The sequence below is a fragment of the Dermochelys coriacea genome, chromosome 4 (assembly GCF_009764565.3).
Source record: "Dermochelys coriacea isolate rDerCor1 chromosome 4, rDerCor1.pri.v4, whole genome shotgun sequence".
In the NCBI taxonomy this organism is placed as follows: Eukaryota; Metazoa; Chordata; order Testudines; family Dermochelyidae; genus Dermochelys; species Dermochelys coriacea.
This window is the reverse complement of record NC_050071.1, coordinates 119,091,546-119,117,279: the sequence shown is the minus strand read 5'-3', so window position 1 is coordinate 119,117,279 and position 25,734 is coordinate 119,091,546. Positions and strand designations below refer to the sequence as shown.

At 47.3% G+C, this 25,734-nt stretch overlaps 1 long non-coding RNA gene across 1 annotated transcript; it reads right to left on the bottom strand.

Moving 5' to 3' along the window:
- Positions 1–485: 485 nt before the first annotated feature.
- Positions 486–8,178, bottom strand: LOC122459716. The gene is made up of 2 exons (XR_006280572.1): positions 8,097–8,178; positions 486–836 (listed from the first exon to the last, which is right to left on the bottom strand). It is a non-coding gene; the product is annotated as an uncharacterized LOC122459716 (long non-coding RNA).
- Positions 8,179–25,734: the final 17,556 nt, after the last annotated feature.

Here is a 25,734-nt window from a genome sequence, read left to right as displayed (position 1 = left end):
TTCATACAGTTCATGTGAGTTTGTGAGAAGCAGGACCTAATAGTCATAGTAGAAAACACTTCGCTCATTTGACTTCTCAGTGAACAGCATCCAAATTTTAGCAGCAAATAGCAGAATAGTCTCAGATCTCTAGAGAGAGGAGAAATATTCCCAGGAAGCTCTGACAGGCAGTTTGTGGATGCACAACATTCAAATCAAACACTGCTGATTTGCAGATCCAAGTCAAAATCTGACATCAGCACTCAGATTGTAGAAGGAAACAACTAACCAAGGCTTTGGCTGCCAGCAGTCTAGCAGTGAGCTTAATTGGACAGTAAGGGCCTGGGTCTCCTTTGCCTTACCTATGTAATTGAATAACTCCATGAAGTTAAAGGGGAACAACTCTCTCCCATGATTGTAAATGAGAGAACAAGCAGGCTCAAGGAAATGCAGTAAAGATACAAGATGGGGTGGATGGAGGGGCACGAGAGAGACAGACAAGCAGCTTCACTCACAGCATTAGAGTTAGATTTTCATCTTGTCTCCTAATGACAAATCATTTATTTTTATGTAACAAGCCAGTTTGTTGCTGCAGAGAGGATATAGGATCAGGAGTGGCCCATCAGAAGCTCTCTCTTAAAAAGTATTACAGAATAGGAACACTTGAGCCATTGAATTATGCAAGAGTCTGCCACAGTAACTCATAAACAAATGTTGGTTTCAGTTTCAGTGGTCGATGATTGTTTACATCACAGCCTAATCTGCAGTGCGTGGAGATCTATTCTCATTGGGATCTCTTTTGGATGTTCTGGTATTTTGGTTCTCCTGTCTTCTGTTGTAGAGGAAAAATCTGACATCTGAGAAAGATGAGCAAAAGCTGCTAAGACCCTTCCATACCCATTGAAATCAAGTGCTCAACACTTTGTAAGATTCAGCCTCCCCCTAGATGAGCTCATGCAAATTAGAGGTATAAGAAATCCTGGTAGTTCATTTTGTGCCATTGGGCACAACTCATAGTAGGGATTAAATTCAGAACCACTTTGCCTTATAGGCACATTCTGTATTGCAGAACTCCTGAGCATACAAAAGCTGGGTGTCACTCCTTGGTTCCCTTTGTGAGGTGCACATTATTGTCCCCTGTACAGCCAGCTAGATCTGCTAGCTAGTGAGTGCTGAGAGCAATTTATTATCCTTACCTGCTTTCCTCTCTTTCTGGTTCCCAGAAGACTAGAGAGGAAGCAGTCCCTGTGCTCCCCAAAGTACAGGGGCTTCAATTCTGCCCTTACATGATCTGTGTAAGGGTGAGGAGGCTTCCTACACCCTCTCCTACCATTGCTCAAGCATGTGATGGCCAAGCACAAACTGTCCTTTGAATTCTGGGATGTGATTCAGCTGAGGAAGTGCAACAAACAGGCCCTCAATCTTTTCTTATTTGGGGCAAGTTGATTTGTAAAGAGACTAGTAACCTAAGTTCACTTCTTCAATTTTGAAAACATGGGTTTAGTCCCAGCAGTTGAGCTAAAGAGAACATTTCTAGATAGAATTACCATTGAAACTGATCAATTATTATGAAAGAAACTAGTCTCACAATTACATTGAAAGCAGCCACGTCAGCAACCATAACTTAGACCATTTAAACCAAAAACCAAACCCAAAAAAAATGATACTTCCCTGAAATAAATTTTGGACTGGTTACTCTCATCACATTTCTGCTGGTTTTACAATCAAAGTTCTTGGCACTTTGCTACACTTACTTTTCAACCGTCCACCAATTTATGACTTTTGGAACCACATCCAGATTGTGGCTCAAAAACTTGCTGGGTAAGTGGTCTTTTTTCCATTTATTTCATTGATTCTGAAACTAACTCTCCAACAACCGAGTTAAGCCCTGGTATTAAAAAACCAAAATATTTTGAGACACAGATGCCAAAGATCATTATGGATAGTTGGAAGGAGATTATGGTAACAAACAAGGGCAACTGGCTCAGTTTTGCCTGTATAAATCTGAAGTAAATGATTTCCAAATTTAATTTTTTATATCCAAGTTAGATATCTGAGCTCTAATGAAGAAATAAAATCATCCAGACTTAGTCACAATGAATGCACGCTATTATGAGCTTCTTTTGCCAATCATTTTAATGAACCCGTTCAGTTGAGTCTTCCAAATCCAAACAATGATAGAAATTATGAGTAGCAAAGACCCATTATGTCACAGAAGCTAAAAGGTAGCAAAACCATATTGGGATTACCTCTATGAAATTGCAGAATTGTCCCGACAGTATATCTTCTAACATTTTTAAAGCCCGGACAAAGACCTAGAAGTCTCAAGAGTCTGACACCTTTTCTCATGCCAAGTAGCATTTTACTTCACAAGTGGTCCTACTAACTTCAGTGGAATTACTTTAGGGTATTACAACCTGGCCCCAGGTTAAGCAGCTTCCACTACCTTCTTCTAATAACTATTCCACAACCCAATGGGCTGCATTACAGGGTCAAAGTTTTTCTGGATACTCAGAGTAAACTAGAGTTGGTCAAGAATTTTAGAAATGTTTCAATTAAAAAAAATTGAGGAACAAATTTTCTAACCAGCTCTACCAAATTCTCCCTTTTGTGGAGGCCCTTCTCAGATTTCCACATTTGCCAAATATCTTCAGAGCAGCCCACCTTCAAATATCCATCATAAGAAAGGCTTTTGTCTCTTATAAACAGGAAAGAGACATTACTTATAATCTTTACTTCAGGGAATTATGCTTCCCCTGCAAAAATCTCTATTGGTTTGTGATCACATGGGTTCTAAGAGTTTCACTCATGCTAAATGTTGATAGCATGAAGTGATCTGTTTCCCTACAACATTTCAAAAGATGCATGTTCCTTTTCTTGATGATTTCCTACCCCTTTTTGAGAGTCACTTTTCATGCTAGGAACATCCCTCTAAGGGCAGGCTTCTGGTTTTTATCTCAGTTGGTCTTGCTTCCAGCTTTTTCTTTTATCACACTTTTGAAAGTGTTCTAGCAGTGTTTCATAATGGGAGGGTTCTGTTCCTCAGAGAGAGCAAAGATCATTAAGTTAATACCATTACCTCTCCCAGGCAATTATGAAGTGATGAGAAAAGAAAATCCATAGTGTCTCTCAAAGCCCTTAGGTATCCAAGTCCCTAGATAACAGAATCATAGAACTGGAGGGGATCTCAACAGGTCATCTACTCCAATACCCTGCACTCAAGGCAGGGCTAAGTAAAAACTAGACCACTGCTAACAGGTATTTGTCTAACCTGTTCTTAAAAACCTCCAATGATGGAGATTCTACAACCTCTCTAGACAATTTTTTCCAGTGCTTAACCACCCTGACAGTTAGAAAGTTTTTCCTAATGTCTAATCTAAATCTCCCTTGATGCAATTTAAGCCCATTAACAGGAAGAATTGTTGTCAGTTAAGTGTTACTGCTCTGCAGGGGAGCTGATGGCCCACCAAAGGCATTACCTTCTTTCTCTGAGGAAATGGCACACTCACCAAGCAGGTCAAGCCTTTCTGATGTGGGACATTTGAGGTGGGCTGCAGGAGCAGGCGACTGTAACCCTGAGTCGGTGAAGCATCTGCTTAAATTCATTCCTGTTCAGCTCAGCATTTAGAAGTGGACTTAAGTGCTCTGTTGAATTGGGGTGCAAGACAGAACATTCCTGTAACAAAGCCTTGTCACAGGTACTCGTTTCTCTTTGATCTATCAAATAATTTGACTACTTCAGAAAAGGACACTAAGCTATCTAAAGTACTACATGCCACAAGGGGCCACAACAGTGGTTCCCGTAACCCACCCAGCAATATTGTTAATCTATCCAACTATACTCTTAGCCCAGCAGAAGAATCTGTCCTATCTCGGGGCCTCTCCTTTTGCCCCTCCACCCCCACAAACATGATACAGTTCTGTGGTGACCTAGAATCCTATATTCGACGTCTCCGACTCAAGGAATATTTCCAACACACCTCTGACCAACATATTAACCCACAGAGACCTTCCTACCAACACTACACAAAGAAGGATTCTGGGTGGACTCCTCCTGAAGGTCGAAACAGCAGCCTGAACTTCTACATAGAGTGCTTCCACTGATGTGCACGAGCTGAAATTGTGGAAAAGCAGCATCGCTTGCCCCATAACCTCAGCCATGCAGAACACAATGCCATCCACAGCCTCAGAAACAACTCTGACATCATAATCAAAAAGGCTGACAAAGGAGGTGCTGTCGTCATCATGAATAGGTCGGAGTATGAACAAGAGGCTACTAGGCAGCTCTCCAACACCATTTTCTACAAGCCATTACCCTCTGATCCCACTGAGAGTTACCAGAAGAAACTACAGCATTTGCTCAAGAAACTCCCTGAAAAAGCACAAGAACAAATCCGCACAGACACACCCCTAGAACCCCGATCTGGGGTATTCTATCTGCTACCCAAGATCCATAAACCTGGAAATCCTGGACGCCCCATCATCTCAGGCATTGGCACCCTGACAGCAGGATTGTCTGGCTATGTAGACTCCCTCCTCAGGCCCTTCGTTACCAGCACTCCCAGCTATCTTCGAGACACCACTGACTTCCTGAGGAAACTACAGTCCATTGGTGATCTTCCTAAAAACACCATCCTAGCCACTATGGATGTAGAAGCCCTCTACACCAACATTCCACACAAAGATGGACTACAAGCCGTCAGGAACGGTATCCCCGATAATGTCACGGCTAACCTGGTGGCTGAACTTTGACTTTATCCTCACCCATAACTATTTCACATTTGGGGACAATGTATACCTTCAAATCAGCGGCACTGCCATGGGTACCCGCATGGCCCCACAGTATGCCAACATTTTTATGGCTGACTTAGAACAACGCTTCCTCAGCTCTCGTCCCCTAATGCCCCTACTCTACTTGCGCTACACTTATGACATCATCATCTGGACCCACGGAAAAGAAGCCCTTGAGGAATTCCACCATGATTTCAACAATTTCCATCCCACCATCAACCTCAGCCTGGACAGGTCCACACAAGAGATCCACTTCCTGGACACTACGGTGCTAATAAGCGATGGTCACATAAACACCACCCTATATCAGAAACCTACTGACCGCTATTCCTACCTGGATGAAAGCTAGAGGCATGCAGATCATACCACACGATCCATTGTCTACAGCCAAGCTCTACGATATAACCGCATTTGCTCCAACCCCTCAGACAGAGACAAACACCTACAAGATCTCTATCATGCATTCTTATAACTACAATACCCACCTGCTGAAGTGAAGAAACAGATTGACAGAGCCAGAAGAGTACCCAGAAGTCACTTACTACAAGACAGGCCCAACAAAGAAAACAACAGAACGCCACTAGCCATCACCTTCAGCCCCCAACTAAAACCTCTCCAACGCATCATCAACGATCTACAACCTATCCTGAAGGATGACCCATCACTCTCACAGATCTTGGGAGAAAGGCCAGTCCTTGCTTACAGACAGCCCCCCAATCTGAAGCAAATACTCACCAGCAACCACACACCACACAACAGAACCATTAACCCAGGAACCTATCCTTGCAACAAAGCCCGTTGCCAACTCTGTCCACATATCTATTCAGGGGATACCATCATAGGGCCTAATCACATCAGCCACACTATCAGAGGCTCGTTCACCTGCACATCTACCAATGTGATATATGCCATCATGTGCCAGCAATGCCCCTCTGCCATGTACATTGGCCAAACTGGACAGTCTCTACGTAAAAGAATGAATGGACACAAATCAGACGTCAAGAATTATAACATTCAAAAACCAGTTGGAGAACACTTCAATCTCTCTGGTCACTCGATCACAGACCTAAGAGTGGCTATCCTTCAACAAAAAAGCTTCAAAAACAGACTCCAACGAGAGACTGCTGAATTGGAATTAATTTGCAAACTGGATACAATTAACTTAGGCTTGAATAGAGACTGGGAATGGATGAGTCATTACACAAAGTAAAACTATTTCCCCATGGTATTTCTCCCCCCCAACCCCCACTGTTCCTCAGATATTCTTGTTAACTGCTGGAAATAGCCTACCTTGCTTCAGAGTAGCAGCCGTGTTAGTCTGTATTTGCAAAAAGAAAAAGAGTACTTGTGGCACCTTAGAGACTAACAAATTTATTAGAGCATAAGCTTTCGTGAGCTACAGTTCACTTCATCGGATGCATTTGGTGGAAAAAACAGAGGAGATATATATATATATATATATATATATATATATATATATATATATATACACATATATATACACATATATATACACACACACACACACACACAGAGAACATGAAACAATGGGTTTATCATACACACTGTAAGGAGAGTGATCACTTAAGATAAGCCATCACCAGCAGTAGGGGGGGGAAAAAGGAGGAAAACCTTTCATGGTGACAAGCAAGGTAGGCTAATTCCAGCAGTTAACAAGAATATCAGAGGAACAGTGGGGGGTGGGGTGGGGGGGAGAAATACCATGGGGAAATAGTTTTACTTTGTGTAATGACTCATCCATTCCCAGTCTCTATTCAAGCCTAAGTTAATTGTATCCAGTTTGCAAATTAATTCCAATTCAGCAGTCTCTCGTTGGAGTCTGTTTTTGAAGCTTTTTTGTTGAAGGATAGCCACTCTTAGGTCTGTGATCGAGTGACCAGAGAGATTGAAGTGTTCTCCAACTGGTTTTTGAATGTTATAATTCTTGACGTCTGATTTGTGTCCATTCATTCTTTTACGTAGAGACTGTCCAGTTTGGCCAATGTACATGGCAGAGGGGCATTGCTGGCACATGATGGCATATATCACATTGGTAGATGTGCAGGTGAACGAGCCTCTGATAGTGTGGCTGATGTGATTAGGCCCTATGATGGTATCCCCTGAATAGATATGTGGACAGAGTTGGCAACGGGCTTTGTTGCAAGGATAGGTTCCTGGGTTAGTGGTTCTGTTGTGTGGTGTGTGCTTGTCACCATGAAAGATTTTCCTCCTTCCCCCCCTCCCCCCAGCTGCTGGTGATGGCTTATCTTAAGTGATCACTCTCTTTACAGTGTGTATGATAAACCCATTGTTTCATGTTCTCTGTGTGTGTATATCAATCTCCCCTCTGTTTTTTCCACCAAATGCATCCGATGAAGTGAGCTGTAGCTCACGAAAGCTTATGCTCTAATAAATTTGTTAGTCTCTAAGGTGCCACAAGTACTCTTTCTTTTTGCGAATACAGACTAACACGGCTGCTACTCTGAAACCTGTCATTATTAACCCTGGTCATTCTTGCTGCTCTAATGTGATGGCTATACTAGCAGGTTTATTTAAGCTGTTCTGCTGAAGGAATATGAAGTTTTGCTTATGTCCAGCAAAGTCACAATCCCATTTATATAAGTGCACTATTAAAAGTTAGAATCTTACAGGCAGCTTATTAATAATTAATGGTAACGAGCACTAACAGAAGTATGTTATGGCCCTGTACAATAAGAAAACCATGCAATAAGGTTAGGCCTGGAGTAACTTTATTTACTCCGAGTTCAAGGGGCTATTCCCATAAGTAAAGTTACTCATGTGCCTCAGTGTCTACAACAGTGGGTCCATGTTGTATAAATTGAAAAAGAAATTAACATTAAAGTTAGTATAGACCAGCCAGTAGAGAGTAGAAAGAAAAGTCACACGCAATTGAGCATTTCCTTTTCAAAATTCACTACTACATACAGACTTATATAGTTAGTGGTATTGCAGGCAATGCCTAGAGGCCCCACTTGAGGGAAGGACCCCATAGTGGTGGGCAGAGAATCTACTGTCTTAATCAAGAGTGTCAAATATACAGTGCACTAGCTGGATTTGACCCACAGAACGTTCTTATGTGCCTCGAATAACCTATTCAAAGTCTGTGGAAAACATGTTTTCCTTTTTTAAAAGGCAAGTTTCTAGCCCAAATGGCTACAGAGATGACCTTCCAAACACAACCCAAGCATAACTAATGCAGTAATGTCTGCCTCGGTCTGCATGAAACTGTGACTCAGAGGGGTCAAACTCCCCCTGTACCCTAATCATCAGATTAGAGTGTCTGCTCATCACAGGGTTCCACTCACCACTGGACATTCCTCCTGGTTGTTCTGTGGATTAGCTCCTTCCAGGTCTGACGCCTCCTTCTGCTGCACCTCTCTCTCTCTCTCTCCCTCCCTCTCCCTCTCCCTCTGCAACACAGAGTGCTCTCTTCATGGCTTGGCCCTCTGACCAGGTCACTATGTGTTTTCCCCCTGCTGGGGTATCAAAGTCTTTCCATACAAACTGTCTCCAGAAGTCTTCCCATTCACTACCCAGACTGTGCTGCTTCCCCAGCGGCTGGTACAGGAACCCCAGGCCTGTCCTCTACTCTGGGCTCCAGTTTAGGGATCCTATATTCAGCAGTCAAGGTCTGCACTGTCTTAAACCTCACCGCCCTTTCCCCAAGCCTTTTCCTACACCCTCTTCCATAAGTAGATAGCCTTCCCTCCCTTCTGTCCAAAAAATGGCTATAGACTCCCTCACTGAAGCCTATTTCTGCTGTTGGTTTGATACTAGCCCCACCTGTTCCTTCTCAGCTGGGCTCCCTCATCATTCAGGGGACTACTTAGGCCACCTAGTTCCTCTCAGCTGTGGCCTATCTGGTTAATTGGCCCCTTTCTCATCCTCTTTAACTCCTTCTAGGTTATTGTGGGGGTGGACACACCATCACACTACTATAAAACCCACTTTATTGTCAAGATTAAACTATTTAACCCTGATCAGTTTAGTAGAAAGGATGAGCGTGGCTGGGTGAGTGGAGGCCTTGGGAATTGCTGCAGAGAAGGAAAAGAGAAAAAGGGAAATGCACAGGCCCGTTGATAGAGGGGGCAAAGATGGCAATTGCCCAGGGGCACAGGCAATTTAAAAAGGGCCCAGGAGCCCCGGGTCCTTTTAAATCGCTTGGGTGGGCCACAGGGCTCCTAAGTGTGAGACCACTCTGGGCCCCGTGTTTTGGGGGGCCCCGTGGGCTGGCATGATTGGCCAGCACGGACAGTCCCAGAAGTGACAGATTCGTCACTTCCACCCAGGGCCCCGCACCCTCCAGGGACAGCCCTGGCCCTGGGGCCCAGAATTTCTGTCAGCAGGCCTGGAAATGCAGCTGGGGAAGGTAGAAAAACAAAGGGCAGGGATAGCAGTGCCTAAAGGGGAGCAGATTTCTCAGACAAACAGTGATAACAGTGACCATAAGGCACTAAACAAAAAATAATTAAATGTTAATTATTATATAAAGGTCACATTCCTCACTAGATCTCTGCAACTCTCCTGACATCAGTGGGTGTTCATTCCACAGCTTTGAGTGTTTAGACTTCACTTTCTACCCTGGCACACCAAACATAAACTCAGAATCTGGACTACTCTGCCAGACGAGCGAAATCCATGTTCTAAAGAGACAAGACAAACCACAGGAGGGGAAAACAAATGCATAAAAAAGGGGAAGTGACTTGCCCAAGGTCACAGAAAAGTTCAGTGGCAGAGCCAGGAATAGAACCCAGATCTTCTCTCCAGTGCCCTATCCACTAGGATATACTGTCCTATCATTGCCATAATTAAACTACTTCCAGTTCTCACATTCTGCAGCAGCACTTTCAGAGATTCCGCATTGACCAGTTCTCTAGGAGCATTTGAGACTTTTGTTAAGAAGGCTTTCATACCCACCTGGCTTGGGACTTCATTACAAATCTGAAAGTTGGCCAAGATTCACAAACCTTTCTTGGGGTGTGGAACATTAGGGATTTTGTACCCAAATGAACTGAAATAAGAAACGTTCATGTAAATTCTTATAAACAAATGCAGCCATGTTTCATATAGCTTGGCTTCATTACGTGAATAGGGTTTGGCCTGTGATCAGTCTTTTGCAAGAAGAGATTAATTCTGCTTTAAAGAAGGCATGATTGCAGTGAGACAGTGAATCTTATTCTAGGAAAGAAGATAGCTATTGATCAACTGTAGTTCCGCTATTTAAAGCTTTACTTTAACTATTTGACTGAGGGATTGACCCTATCTTATGACTCCAAAATTGATTTCATTTTAGGCCCTGCTTGTTGAATACCTTGATTTGTGGAGCAATGGCTTTCATATTTTGGACAAGGTTTACTTGCAGATATAGATGCTGATCAGCAGAAAGATAAAAAATCCAAATCACTTATGACAAGTCTGAAATGTGAACTACTAGAAAAATCTGAAGAAAACAGTCTGTGTGAGGAATGCCTTCGTTTCGTGCCAAGCAATAGGTGACAAATATGAAGCTTGCAGACCTGGCAGAAAAAGAAGAAACCTCATTAAAAAAAGATGATGTAAAGATTTCCAGTAACTTTTCTTCTGCATTTTATAGTTCAGTGTCTGTCGAGCCTAAATAGGTTCAACTGCTACCAGCAGCCATGCTTTAGCTCAGATGTCTCACCTGGCTTTGGTCGGGGGGGATGGGGGACACTTTCACTCCCATGTCCTATCTGGTTTGCTGAGAGGAAGAGGGGGGCCCCCTTTCATCTCACAGCACAGTCTATTTTAAGCAGTTGGGACCCAGCCACTCTCACCTTATTGGACTGATCCAAAACCCATTGTTCCATTGACTTCAGCAGGCTTTAGATCAGGCCCTATATGCAGAAGAAGAGAGAGAGGAATACTAATGGAAAGGACCATCACAGGGGACGGCAAGAGGGTGTAGGCAACAGCTTTTGTGCATTATTTCCTCTTTAACAGCAAGCCAGACACTGAAATGGTCCTTTACGCCACACCTACTACTTGGGCCTGAAGGTTGCCTGGGACAGGAGAATGTGTTTGTGCACTTTTGTCCTAAACAAGTGTTTTTAAAGTATTTACTGCCCCTTTTCCCCCTGCCCACACACACACACACACACACACACACACACACACACACACACACACTAGAAATAATAGGTCTTGATTCCTTTGATATCACTAGAGGACACTGTGGAGCACTGGAGAACTGGTGACATCCTGACAGACAAGAGAATCAAACCTGGATTTTCAGTCTGACTGTTTAAACCTCTTTAGCTCAAATGCTGACAAGATGTGGATCAACATCCGCAACAAGAGGTGTTAATGATACCCCCACCCTTCAACTGAGGCCTGGGCAGTGAAGCTGGAACATTTTTAATAGCAGGGGTGCTGAAAGCCAGTTCCCTTACCTCTGTCCGCCCCCACCCCTGAGCTGGGGCCAGGAGCAGGGTCATGTCTCTGGGAGTGGGGAACCCAGACAGGGGTAAGGGGGCCAAGGCTGGGGCCACAGCTGGGGAAAGGCACAGGGCTGGCGGCCAGGACCCATGGCCAGGGCATGGGGCTGGCGGCCATGTGTGGGACCAGAAGCGGAGGTGCAGGGACAACAGTTGGGACCCACAGCCCGGACCCACGGGTGCAGGGCCAGAAGTGGAGGTGCAGGGCCAGCGGTCAGAACCCAGCATGTGGGGCTGGGAGCGGAGCCCCACATAAAACCTGGGGGTGCTGCAGCACCCTCCTCACCCCTAGTTCCCATGCTTATGGGTTTGGGAAAGGGCTTGGTTCAGTTCTTTGATCCACAAAAAGCCTCCTTTAGCAAAAACAAGGAAGACAAGACTTTATATTCCTGACATTTAAAACAATCCTTTTAGGGGGAAAAACAAAAGCTGCAGGCATATCTTTCCCTTTGCAGGCCACTTTTAAAGTGGATGAATATTAATTTTGGGTCTGTCTGTGGACTTCTTTTATTCAAAACAAAACAAAAATAATCCTCTCCTTTCACCTCCTCCAGACAGTTCCTTGCAGCTTTCCCTTTTCTGTCAGGGAAACAAAGTGTAGTTAACAAAAATACAATGCGGCCCTAATCACAAAGCTATTGGCTATTCTGTGATGGATCTCAATCTCTCCAGTTCAGGCTGGTTCGCTTTATATAAAATACTTCAATAGACATTGAGCCAGAGGCAGAGAAGGGGAATAACTTTGTAGCTTGCTGGTTAAAACACTTACCTGGGAGACCTGTATTCAAATCACAAGTAGGGATTTGAATCTGGGTCTCTCACACCCCAGTAGTTCTCACCACTACTCTAAAAGTTAGAAGATGGACACTCCTCCCACATTTTTGTCACATTAGCCTTCTAAAAATACTTGGAAGCAAAATGTTTTGGGTTGAATGATGAGTTTTGTTTGACCCAAGAAATGCACATTTTTGATTTGTCAAAGTTTTTCAGATTCAATTCAGGCCAAACTGATTCCCCCCCTCCCCCAAGTTTTTGAACTGCAAGTGAACCAAAAAACCCAGTTATTTGCCCAGCTCTAGTTTCTGGCTCTGCCACTCTGCTGCTGTGTCACCTTGGGCAAGTCATTTTGCCTCTGGGCCTGTTTTCATTCTCATCTTTTGTCTATGTAGATTGTTCCTCCCCCAGGGAGCTTACAGCCTCTCATTATATGTTTACAATGCCTAGCACAAATGGACCCCAATCTTGGTTGGTACCTCTGGGCACACCTATCATACATCTTGCCTTCCTTGTATCCATTCCTTTTATCCTCTTTCTCACTCCTTCATTTTTCCATCTTCCTCTCCATTGTTCTTTCCCAGTTTATTCTCTCTTCTGTTTATTTCCCTGTCATTCTTTGTAAAGCAGCATCTCCTTTCTTTGTATTCTTAGTTCCAGGCTCCAACTTGGAGTTGATGTCTTTGATGACACAGTACTCATCATAGAGCTGATCAAGATCCACTGTTTTCTGGAGGTTTACAGCTGTCATGGCCGCAGACAGATCCTTGTATTTGAACGCCCTATTAACTTTGATGTTCAAGCACTGGGTATTGAACAAGTAGCCAGTTATTGAAAAATCAAACCATTTCTCCAAATATAGGATCAACATCGTAAAATTTCATGAAGTCTTTCTGGAGACATGCAGCAGTGACAGACAGCATGTCAGCTAATGAATTTTCAACTTTGGAGCTAAAGAATTTGCCATTCTTTCATTGCTGAAGTTTAATTCTCAGAGTATTCATTATGGCATACACTTCACATGCTGTCATCTCTCATTTTCCAAACAGAGCACAGTATCATTGAAGATTTTCAGGACATTCTGAAGGAAAAACAGATGAACCTCAACTTTGCTAGGCCCCTCACCTTGTTCACCATTTTCCATGTTGGAGAACAGCATCCAGAGAGATTTGGGGTACTTGTCACTGCCCAGAGAAACAAAGTAGCACTTAACAGCCTGGCACATATTTACAAGCCTGGTTACAGCTGGGAAAAGACTCAACCAGCGTGCTGGAACGTGACACAGTAAAGCATACTCCATATCCACAAAGTCAAACATATCCTTCAGTGCTGCTACTTTCTTAGCAGAACTGCTGAAATGATTGAACATCTTAATCACTAGAGTCTCAATGTTAATTTGTAGGGTATTGCTAGCATGTTTCACGGCGTTGTGCACGACATGGGTAGGGCAGTTTGCAGGCAAGATATTTTCGTTTTGTTTTTTTAAATTCTGGTACAGATTGTCGCTTTCCATAATTCACGTTTGCATTATCAGCACAGTAGAAAGACACTTTGTTCAGGTCTAGTTTGTGTGTCGCAAGTTTTTCAAGTAATGTGTTGCTTATTGCCTCTGCAGTCTCTCTGCTTTGCTCATAGAAGTCTAACAGTTTACCTTGGACCCCATGTTCGGGTGTCCAGTATCTCAGAGATAAGGGGAAAGTTTTCACATTGCCCTTGTTAGATGCACCTGTGGCAAGTGAGAAATAGGGACCGTCTGGCTTGCTGGGGTCTTTTGAAAATCCTGTCGAGAGCAGTGACAGCACATTTTTGATCAATACCTCCGCTGTAGTCCGGCCACAGCTGACGTGCTTTGCAATCATTGAATGTGGATACAAGGTAGGCGCCCGTTTAAGTTCACAGTCGCACGAGTGATAGGAGTGCTGATGGACTACTGTGTGGTAAATTTGAGTTAGCTCAGCAGCGATAACCTTGTTATTGAAGAATTCATTTGGCGTGCTGAAAAAGTTTGAGACCAGGGTAGTTGCTCTTGTGAGTCTTGGTGTTTTGTTCATGATTTTTTGAATCAGCATGATGCTCAACATCAGACTCACCACCATGGCGAATGCTAAATTCCTTCCAGCATGCTTTACAAAAGGCTTTTGAATCTCACTCGTAGGATTTCCAAATCCAGGTGTAAGTGGTTTCCCATTCTGTCCTGTATCTGCTCTGTCTTTTTTGTTTTTTGGTAGCTGGCTCCTCCCTTGCTGTTGCCATTTCAGATGGGGTTTTTGGCTGAAGACCATTAGCTAGAGAGCTAGCCACTGAAAGGAACCTTGCAGTCTCTGTGCCGCTTACGTGTTATTACATGCCCATTGTTGTTTGTCCTATGGTATGCACTGTGGTTTAGAACTTACACCTGAAAAACCAAAATTGCCAGTAGATAACATAGAGCACAATCGGGTTTAATGGGACATTCCCAATCGACTAATTTTCTATTTCATTACCAAATTTTAAATTTTACCTCAATAACGGGACAAATGGCGTCCCAATTGTACATCGAGCTAATGTCCATCGCCAGGTGCAATCCCTGCTTGCCAATGTGGGTAAGTGAGCTGGGAACCAGCTTAGCAGTGCTCAGCCCCGGCCTGCCCTGTGGGGAATCAGCATGTGCAGAGGCAGGTGCCTCCTTTCCCTGGCTCTGCCTTGAGCTACGTGGACCGGTCTGCACACACTCTGCTGGGGGGAGGATGTGGCTATTATCTCCGTGAGGCACCGCCCCCAGGCAAAAAACAGGTGGTGAAAGAAAAGCTTTGAAATGGCAATTCTCTGATTCTAGCAGCCTATCCCATCGAGCACAGAGACGCATCTCATTTCAGAGCCAGCAGTTCTAGCCCTTCTGCTGCATCCATGGAGCCGGTTGCAGGGGACTCCTTGCCTGGCTCTGCAAGCCAGGGCCCCCTGAGAGCTGACCTGCCCAGCCCTTCTTAGGTGCCGAGAGCCACCTGGAAAACTCCAGCCCTGGGCCAGAGGTCAGCAGCCACCCAGGCTCAATTGATTGGGGTGGGTTTTCCTCTGTTGTCGCTGCAGAGTGAGTTTCCCAAATGGCAGAGCTTTCTGGGGGTGCTGCCCCTGCCCCTTAAAATAAATGAGCGACTTCAGTTCACTTTGGATCTGTCGGATCCCAAAGCTCGTTTGCCAAGAGCGGGTTAGGATCTGGTACAGCGCTGAGCCTTGTCGCAAAGAGCTGGCAGGTAACAGCTGAATTGAAGTGTGACTTTTGTTCCCAGCCTCAAGGAAAGGGCAGCTCTTTTCAGTACCAGGTTTACAATGGTGACTCAGTGGCACCAGGCCCACGCTCAGAAGGGGCCATGGCATGGTCCCCTCTACTTGTGCTGTGCCCCCAGATCCCACCAAGCCTACTGGCTCCTCTCCGCCCCCTGCCCCGGCCAGACCTCGTGCAGCTCCAGTTCTGGACAATCATGTCCACCACCTCTAGAGTCCTGCCTATCTCCTCAGAGCTGAGCTGCCTGGAACCAGTGCAGAAGTGGGTCCAGTCTCAGCCAGTGGGGGGAGTTGGGGGGGGCCTTGGCTGGGCTCCTCCAGGCAAGTGGGTCCTGAAGAAGCATTGCAGGGGCAAGCCCTGCCTTGGCTGATCACGCTGTTTCCAAGAGTGTTTCCCTGCCCTGGGACTGGCCAGGGCCATACTGCTGGCTCAGCCCAGCTGACACTCACCTCAGGGACCTGCCGGCCACTTCCTGGGAGCCACCCCAGGTAAGCGCTGCCGGGACCCACCTCTGCACCTCCTCCCCCTGCCCCAGCCCTCAGTTGAGGAGGTGAGCAGCGGGCAGGGTGGGGCTGGCCAGGGCAGTGGGGCATGCATGGCATGGCCAGAGGCACACTGGTCGGCCTGGCCCTGTGCTACCAGCATGCCCCTTCCTGTTGGGGTGGGCCCATGCTGCGCCACATAGCTCCGCAGCCCAGCACCCCCTGAACCCACTATGCCCAGAGCTCCCCCACAACCCTTTCACCACAAATGCACAGTGCTGTGCACACCACCACCCCTGCCCAGTGCCCCCCCTGCCTACAACCTCACCACAGCTGCCCAGCACCCCACACAGATCCCCCCACTCGTTAGTTTCCCAATACACACTCCCCTCCCTCCCTATCAGTGCCCTTCCCCACAGCCCCACCACCACAACTACACAATGCCCCACACAGACCCTCCACTGCCCAGTGTCCTGACACACACACAAACCTCCCCCACTGCCCAGCACCCTCCACACCTTCAAAGCCCAGCACCCCACCACAGACCTCCCAGACACTCACTCCATCATGCCCTGCCCCCTTCCCTGGCCGCACTCACCGGCCCTGCTGGGAGGTCTCTGGCTCTGAGGGTCAGAGTGGGGGTGGATCTCCAGACTCCATGTGCTGCGCCTACCACAAGCGCGAGCTCGGTGGCTCCCATTGGCCAGGAAAAGCACCAATGGGAGCTGCCAGAGCAACAGAGTAGGGCTTGCAGGCGGGAGCAGTGTGCAGAGCCCCCTGCTTCCCCCAACCCTAAGAGCCAGAGGGACCTGCCGGGGGTGGAGATGTGGGGGTTCCGGCAGTGCCTACCTGGGCCGGCTCCCAAGAAGCATCCAGCAGATCCCTCTGGCTCCTAGGATCAGGGGCAGTCGGGGGGTCTCCACGTGCTGCACCCCCCACAAGCATGAGCTCCGGGGCTCCCATTGGCCAGGAAAAGCATCAATAGGAGCTGCCAGAGCCGCGGAGTGGGGCTTGCAAGTGGGAGCAGCATGCAGAGTCCCCTTTGCTCCCCCCTCCAACCCTAAGAGCCAGAGGGACCTACTGGGGGTTGAGGTGGGGGGTCCTGGCGGTGCCTACCTGGAGCAGCTCCCGGGAAGCATCCAGCAGTTCCCTGTGGCTGCGAGGGTAGGGTTGGGGGGGAGGGGCTCTCTGCACGCAGCCGGTGCCTGCAAGCCCCACCCCCACAGCTTCGATTGGTCAGGATGGAGTGCTCATGGCGGGTGCAGCATGTGAAGATCCCCCTCGCCGCCTCTGTGCTTAGGGGCCACAGGCTCCTGCCAGCCACTTCCCTGGTTTGAGGCGGGAGCTTACCTACATAAGTGCCACCAACCCAGGATTCCAGGTATGTGTGATGCAAAACAAAATATCGGGACAAATAACTTAAAATCGAGACTATCCCGATTTTATCGGGACATCTGGTCACCCTAAGCACATGGTTTTAACTCCAAGGGAATTCTAGCTACAGAAAGGTTATTAAACCATTTCTGTGATGTAAAATTACTGAGAACCACAGACAGTTTTAAAAGTGACTTTTATATGGCCCGTTAATATAATTGATACAGATATTAGAATTGAACTGTGAATTAGATGTCATTTCTGATGAAACATGGTAAGCTGCAGAAAACTGAAGGTACTTTGTTCTCCCCTTACACTCTCCTCCTGTTCCGAAGTGTAATTATTTCACATGTAACTATTCCCTGTTGAGATATTAGTGCTTACTTATATACAATGCAATGATAAATCTCTCTCTCTCTCTTATCGGTGTAACATATTTCCTCAAACCTCTGATAAGCATTCACAACACCTGCTCCACAATACCCTAGATTTGTCATCCAGAAATCTGGTCAGCTTATTCCCAGTGCACTAGAATAGTTTATTGTCTTGCTTTAAAAGGATTGTGATTCTACTTTTAATTAAAATAGATTTATATCCTCCTCTTATCACCAGGTTCAGATTGCCTTTACTCAAAGGGAATTCGTATCCAGAAAGAAACATGGAAGCAGGTAATGACTTCTATCAGTCTGAAAAATGGACATTTCCGTTTTCTTTACAAGCTAGCCTGGTTTTGAGATTCAAACTTCTTCAAAGAAGATCTCGTTCTTTTTGCAAAAACCAGGTTTATACGATTCCCTCGAACAAAAATGGCTTTGGGAGGGCTTCTTTAGTTCATTTTGCATCTTAGGTTCATTTTCACTAAAATGTTATGTCTAGCTCTTTTGACAAACACATACTAGGGGTCTGATCCTTTGAGATACTGAAAACCTCAGCTCCTGTTGATTTTGGCCCATATTCAAAGCAGCTCTTAAGCACATGCATAAATCCCACTGAAGTCAAAAAGAGTTAAACATGGGCCTCGGTGCTTTGTTGAATAAACCATCAAGGGCGCTCAGCACCTCACAGGACTATGCCTTAGTCAAAGAAAAATAGAAGAACAGACTTGGTTGCTCTAACTAAGCTCCTTATGAAGGGGGTGGAGATTTCCTTCTCCAAGTACTTGTTTCCAGTTTTCTTATACTGCGTGGGTGAAATCCTGACCTCACTGAAGTAAATGCTGTTTAGTTCCTCATCGTAGTACAAAACAAATGAAAACTCATATTTTCAGTGTCTGTTTTGAATTCTGCCCTTGCATTTACTTCTATCCCTCCCTCCCATTGCATCTGGCTCACACACAGGCAGATAGACATTAATTAAATATTAATTTAAACTCAGTGAGGATTAAATTCAGGTATTCTGGATTTTAAAGCATGACCTGCTCCTGCCTGAGCGAAGAGACAACTTTATAGCAATCTCATCAACCCGCAAGAGAACAAGACAGAGCCCTAGACTGAGCGGGTACGGGGTTATGCTTCCCAACATGAAGAAGGGCATTTGGCAGCAGCTGTTTGCTTAAAAGAGTTAAGTACTTTCCATGATCATTAGAATTGCAATGGCATGCTCTGTGTTTAAGAAATTTTCTTTTACCATTATACCTCCTGCCCCGTGATGCAGACAGTGATATTAAACATTTTGAATTTGAGTGCAGCGTGGGCATACATTAAAAAAACATTAGTATCAGAGCTGCCAATGATTGCTTTGATCATTGAGTTTTTCCTCCCTTGTGTATCAGCTGATCTTTGGCAAACTCTCACTTATATTCTACCAGAAACCAGTATACAAATTGGTGTCTTGGGTACCTATGCTGTTTCCTTTCCTCTCTCCTCAATAGCTTCATTCAATAAACTGAGCAAGAGACCACATAGACACTTAAAATATACTAAAAAAGAAAAGGAGTACTTGTGGCACCTTAGAGACTAACAAATTTATTTCAGCATAAGCTTTTGTGAGCTACAGCTCACTTCATCGGATGCATTCAGTGGAAAATACAGTGGGGAGATTTATATACACAGAGAACATGAAACAATGGGTGTTACCGTACACACTGTAAGGAGAGCGATCACTTAAGATGAGCTATTACCAGCAGGAGAGCTGAGGCGGGGGGGGGGGGGCGGGAGGGGGAAGAAAACCTTCTGTAGTGATAATCAAGGTGGGCTTTCTTGGATTGTGAACTATACGCAGACTGTCAATAGGACAAAATGGTATTTAGCAGCTAATTCCTATCACAAGTAGTCTCTCAGAGGTCCTCAAGTGTCAGTCATTATAAATAGATAAGCATTTAATTTTGGTCTCAGACTAATACATCAAATACTTATTTTTAACCACAAAGTTACTGTTATAACCCTTTGTGCTTTTTTAGCTAACTCTAGCATGCTTCAGAGTAGCAGCCGTGTTAGTCTGTATTCGCAAAAAGAAAAGGAGTATTTGTGGCACCTTAAAGACTAAAATTTATTTGAGCATAAGCTTTAGTTAGTTACAGCTCACTTCATCAGATGCATTCAGTGGAAAATACAGTGGGGAGATTTATATACACACACAGAGAACATGAAACAATGGGTTTAATCATACACACTGTAAGGAGAGTGATCACTTAAGATGAGCTATTACCAGCAGGCAGGGTGGGGGTGGGGGGAGGAAGAAAATCTTTTGTTGTGATAATCAAGGTGGGCCATTTCCAGCAGTTGATAAGAATGTCTGAGGAACAGTGGGGGGGTGGGGGTGGGGGAATAACATGGGGAAATAGTTTTACTTTGTGTAATAACCCATCCACTCCCAGACTCTATTCAAGCCTAAGTTACTTGTATCCAGTTTGCAAATTAATTCCAATTCAGCAGTCTCTCATTGGAGTCTGTTTCTGAAGTTTTTTTTTGTTGAATAGCCACTCTCAGGTCTGTAATCGAGTGACCAGAGAGATTGAAGTGTTCTTCGACTGGTTTTTGAATGTTATAATTCTTGACGTCTGATTTGTGTCCATTTATTCTTTTATGTAGAGACTGTGCAGTTTGACCAATGTACATGGCGGAGGGGCATTGCTGGAACATGATGGCATATATCACATGGATAGATGCACAGGTGAACGAGCCTCTGATAGTGTGGCTGATGTGATTAGGCCCTATGATGGTGTCCCCTGAATAGATATGTGGACAGAGTTGGCAACGGGCTTTGTTGCAAGGATAGGTTTCTGGGTTAGTGGTTCTGTTGTGTGGTGTGTGGTTGCTGATGAGTATTTGCTTCAGGTTGGGGGGCTGTCTGTAAGCAAAGACTGGCCTGTCTCCCAAGATCTGTGAGAGTGATGGGTCGTCCTTCAGGATAGGTTGTAGATCCTTGATGATGCGTTGGAGAGGTTTTAGTTGGGGGCTGAAGGTGATGGCTAGTGGCGTTCTGTTATTTTCTTTGTTGGGCCTGTCCTGTAGAAGGTGACTTCTGGGTACTCTTCTGGCTCTGTCAATCTGTTTCTATAACTATTTCCCCATGTTATTCTTCCACCCCCACCCCCCACTGTTCCTCAGACATTCTTATCAACTGCTGGAAATGGCCCACCTTGATTATCACCACAAAAAAATTTCTTCCTCCCCCCCGCACCCTCTGCCTGCTGGTAATAGCTCATCTTAAGTGATCACTCTCCTTACAGTGTGTATGATTAAACCCATTGTTTCATGTTCTCTGTGTGTGTATATAAATCTCCCCACTGTATTTTCCACTGAATGCATCTGATGAAGTGAGCTGTAGCTCACAAAAGCTTATGCTCAAATAAATTTGTTAGTCTCTAAGGTGCCACAAGTACTCCTTTTCTTTCTAGCGTGCTTGCAACATAGGATTGGAGAACCTGGATTCAACTTTTGGTCCATCTAGTCCAGCATACTGGCAATAACTAATACTTGGGACTTCAGAGGACAGTTAACAGCTATGATATTTTATAGAAGGGGACCTAAGGAGATTTCAGAGTCCGATAAGTGATCAGCCCATGCTTGAAGGTTCTGTTGCTGCTCCCACTGAAAGCAATACACCCATAGATTTCAGTGGTGCAGGATCAGACGCTTAAAGATTAAATGCAATTACCTGGGTTATTTCAGGGTCACAGCCTGCAAACCCTTAGCTTCACTGGAGTTCATGGGACTATTTCCAGTAGTAAGAGTCTTTAGAGTCAGCCTTTACTTTGCATAGCTACAAGTATTACTAGGGCTCATGAAACTACTTGGGAACATAGTAATGTTCCTCCCTAATCCTTTTTTTGACATAGGATTTTTCCTTTATGGGCCTCATGCTTGGTCTAAAACTGGTTAAGGAGAGTAACTCCTGCACAATTAAGTTATGTGACAAAGCTCTGTCCTTGTCTCCGTGGGTCCCGCATTTCCTGGCAGATTTTGCTAGCCTCAGGGGCTCACTGTGACTCTCATGTAATACTTCTCTCTCTAGAGACAAGGGTCACAGTCTACTGAGCCATTTTCATCATGAGCCAGCGAGAGAGGTGAGGAGAAGCTATCCTCTCTTGCACAGTCTCCGTTGTCTCCCACTCTCAGTGATTAATCGGGGTGGGGGGAGGGGCAAAATGGGAAGCCTAATAGTATCAGCTATAGTAGCTGACCTTTTAGAAACATGACACATACAATTCCCTGGGCTACTTCCCCACAGCAGCCCCCACCTCCTCAAGCTCCGCATCACCCTTACCTCAGGGCCTCCTTCCTTGTGCCTGATATGGTGTGTACTGCTCAATCTCTCCAACAGCGCAACTTCTTCCCTCAGCTCCTGACATCCACATCCACCTAACTAACTGGGAGGCTTTTAACTAGTTTCAACCAGTCCCTGATTGGCTTCAGGTGTCCCAATCAACCTAGCCTTCTCCCTGCCTTCTGGAAAGTTCTTAATTGGCCCCAGGTGTCTCAATTGACCTAGAGCAGCAGCCATTTCACTGATCCTGGTTCCAGGGATTTGTTTAGCCTGGAGCGAATCTCTCTCTTTCTCCCACTTGGTTGGTGGCACTTAGGTAGGTAAGCTCCCGTCTGCCACGCATCCCTCTCCGCCGAAGAACTGGCAGAATTTAGAGGGCGGGGTGATAGAGCAGCTCCGGAAATGGACAGGACTACTCCGCTGCCTCTCCCTTCGAGGGAGAGCGCTAGTGCTTCATCAACTAGTCCTGTCCATGCTCTGGTACCGGCTCAACACCCTGGTCCCAGCCCCGGCTTTCCTGACCAACCTGCGGACATCGATTCTGGAGTTCTTTTGGTCAGGACTGCACTGGGTCCCTGCAGGGGTTCTCCATCTACCTGTGGAGGAGGGAGGGCAGGGCCTCAAATGTCTGCTTACTCAGGTCCATGTCCTCCGCCTCCAGACCCTGCAGAGGCTCCTTTATGGTGCAGGTAGTCCGGCGTGGAGCATACTGGCGCACGCCTTCCTGCGCCGCTTCCGAGGGCTCCGATACGACCGACAGCTCCTTTATCTCCATCCGAGAGGTCTTCCGCGAGACCTCTCCGGGCTGCCGGTCTTCTACCAGGACCTCCTCCGGACCTGGAAACTCTTTACAACGAGCAGGTCCGTGGCGGCCACCGAGGGGGCAGATCTCCTCGCGGAGCCCCTGCTACACAACCCCCATCTCCGTTTGCAGGTGGCGGAGTCCCGCTCGGTGCGCCAGAGGTTGGTCCTGGCAGAGGTCACAAGAGTCGGAGACCTCCTGGACTATGACCGGGGAGACTGGCTGGATCCCCTAACCTTCGCTCAGCGCATGGGGCTTTCCAGACCTTGTACTCCCCGATGCATACTTCAGGAGGTGAAGGCCGCTTTGCCGCCCGCTGCTCGGGTTTATCTCGACCGGGTCCTGCACGAGGGCACGCCCCGCCCACCCACTACCCCAGGCCCGCCGGACCTTTTAATTGGACCCCTCCCCCGTGGACCCAACCGATCCCTTCACCCCTTCACTAGAAGCCGGCTGCACGAGATGCAGCCGGTCTGTTTTCAAACCGCGCCAAGAAAACATCTCTACACGCTCGTGTTCCACACCCTTCATGCCCGCACCCTCGTGTCCCGCCCCGATACAAAATGGCGGGACCTCCTGCCACCTTTGGAGGGTGAAGAGCCCCGGTGGGCCAGCCTATATTCCATCTTAGTCCCAAAGCCCGCCGGGGATGTCAGTTGGCGGCTCCTTCACGGAGCCGTGAGCACGGGCGTGTACTTGGCGCGGTTCACCACAATCCCAGACACCTGCCCCTTTTGCGGCGTGAGGGATACCCTGGCACATGTCTACCTGGAGTGTGCCAGGCTGCAGCCCCTATTCCGGCTCCTCACCAATATCTTATTACGTTTTTGGTTGCACTTCTCCCCTCACCTTCTCATTTATGCACTCCCTATCCGTGGCCCCACAAAGTCCCGGGATCTCCTGGTCAACCTCCTCCTGGCCCTAGCTAAAATGGCCATCTACAAAACCAGAGTGAGGAGGTTGGCCGATGGAGTCTCCTGTGACTGTGGGGCCTATTTCCGATCCTCGGTCCGTTCACGTATCCGGGCAGAGTTCCTCTGGGCGGCATCCTCTGACTCCCTTGACGCCTTTGAGGAGCAGTGGGCTCTGTCCGGGGTTCTCTGCTCGGTGTCCCCGTCCGGTTCCCTTCTTTTGACCCTTTGACCGCACTCCTGTCCCTGTTATTTTATTAGTTGTCCCCCGGAATTTTTTGGGTATCTAGGTCCTGTGGATCCCCCTTTTAGGCTGGGGGGGACCCTTTAGCAGTGGACGGGCTTCGCCCGCCCACTACCCGGATCCCAATAAGACTTGGTTGGTGGCACTTAGGTAGGTAAGCTCCCGTCTGCCACGCATCCCTCTCCGCCGAAGAACTGGCAGAATTTAGAGGGCGGGGTGATAGAGCAGCTCCGGAAATGGACAGGACTACTCCGCTGCCTCTCCCTTCGAGGGAGAGCGCTAGTGCTTCATCAACTAGTCCTGTCCATGCTCTGGTACCGGCTCAACACCCTGGTCCCAGCCCCGGCTTTCCTGACCAACCTCCGGACATCGGTTCTGGAGTTCTTTTGGTCAGGACTGCAATGGGTCCCTGCAGGGGTTCTCCATCTACCTCTGGAGGAGGGAGGGCAGGGCCTAAAATGTCTGCTCACTCAAGTCCATGTCTTCCGCCTCCAGACCCTGCAGAGGCTCCTTTATGGTGCAGGTAGTCCAGCATGGAGCATACTGGCGCACGCCTTCCTGCGCCGCTTCCGAGGGCTCCGATACGACCGGCAGCTCCTTTATCTCCATCCGAGAGGTCTTCTGCGAGACCTCTCCGGGCTGCCGGTCTTCTACCAGGACCTCCTCCGGACCTGGAAACTCTTTACAATGACCAGGTCCGTGGCGGCCACCAAGGGGGCAGATCTCCTCGCGGAGCCCCTGCTACACAACTCCCAGCTCCGTCTGCAGGTGGCGGAGTCCCACTCGGTGCACCAGAGTTTGGTCCTGGCTGAGGTCACAAGAGTCGGAGACCTCCTGGACTATGACCGGGGAGACTGGCTGGATCCCCTAACCTTCGCTCAGCGCATGGGGCTTTCCAGACCTTGTACTCCCCGACGCATACTTCAGGAGATGAAGGCCGCTTTGCCGCCCGCTGCTCGGGTTTATCTCGACCGGGTCCTGCACGAGGGCACGCCCCGCCCACCCACTACCCCAGGCCCGCCGGACCTTTTAATTGGACCCCTGCCCCGTGGACCCAACCGATCCCTTCACCCCTTCACTAGAAGCCGGCTGCACGAGATGCAGCCGGTCTGTTTTCAAACCGCGCCAAGAAAACATCTCTACACACTCGTGCTTCACACCCTTCACGCCCGCACCCTCGTGTCCCGCCCCGATACAAAATGGCGGGACCTCCTGCCACCTTTGGAGGGTGAAGAGCCCCGGTGGGCCAGCCTATATTCCATCTTAGTCCCAAAGCCCGCCGGGGATGTCAGTTGGCGGCTCCTTCACGGAGCCGTGAGCACGGGCGTGTACTTGGCGCGGTTCACCACAATCCCAGACACCTGTCCCTTTTGCGGCGTGAGGGATACCCTGGCACATGTCTACCTGGAGTGTGCCAGGCTGCAGCCCCTATTCCGGCTCCTCACCAATATCTTATTACGCTTTTGGTTGCACTTCTCCCCTCACCTTCTCATTTATGCACTCCCTATCCGTGGCCCCACAAAGTCCCGGGATCTCCTGGTCAACCTCCTCCTGGCCCTAGCTAAAATGGCCATCTACAAAACCAGAGTGAGGAGGTTGGCCGATGGAGTCTCCTGTGACTGTGGGGCCTATTTCCGATCCTCGGTCCGTTCACGTATCCGGGCAGAGTTCCTCTGGGCGGCGTCCTCTGACTCCCTTGACGCCTTTGAGGAGCAGTGGGCTCTGTCCGGGGTCCTCTGCTCGGTGTCCCCGTCCGGTTCCCTTCTTTTGACCCTTTGACCGCACTCCTGTCCCTGTTATTTTATTAGTTGTCCCCGGAATTTTTTGGGTATCTAGGTCCTGTGGATCCCCCTTTTAGGCTGGGGGGGACCCTTTAGCAGTGGACGGGCTTCGCCCGCCCACTTCCCGGATCCCAATAAGACTTGGTTGGTG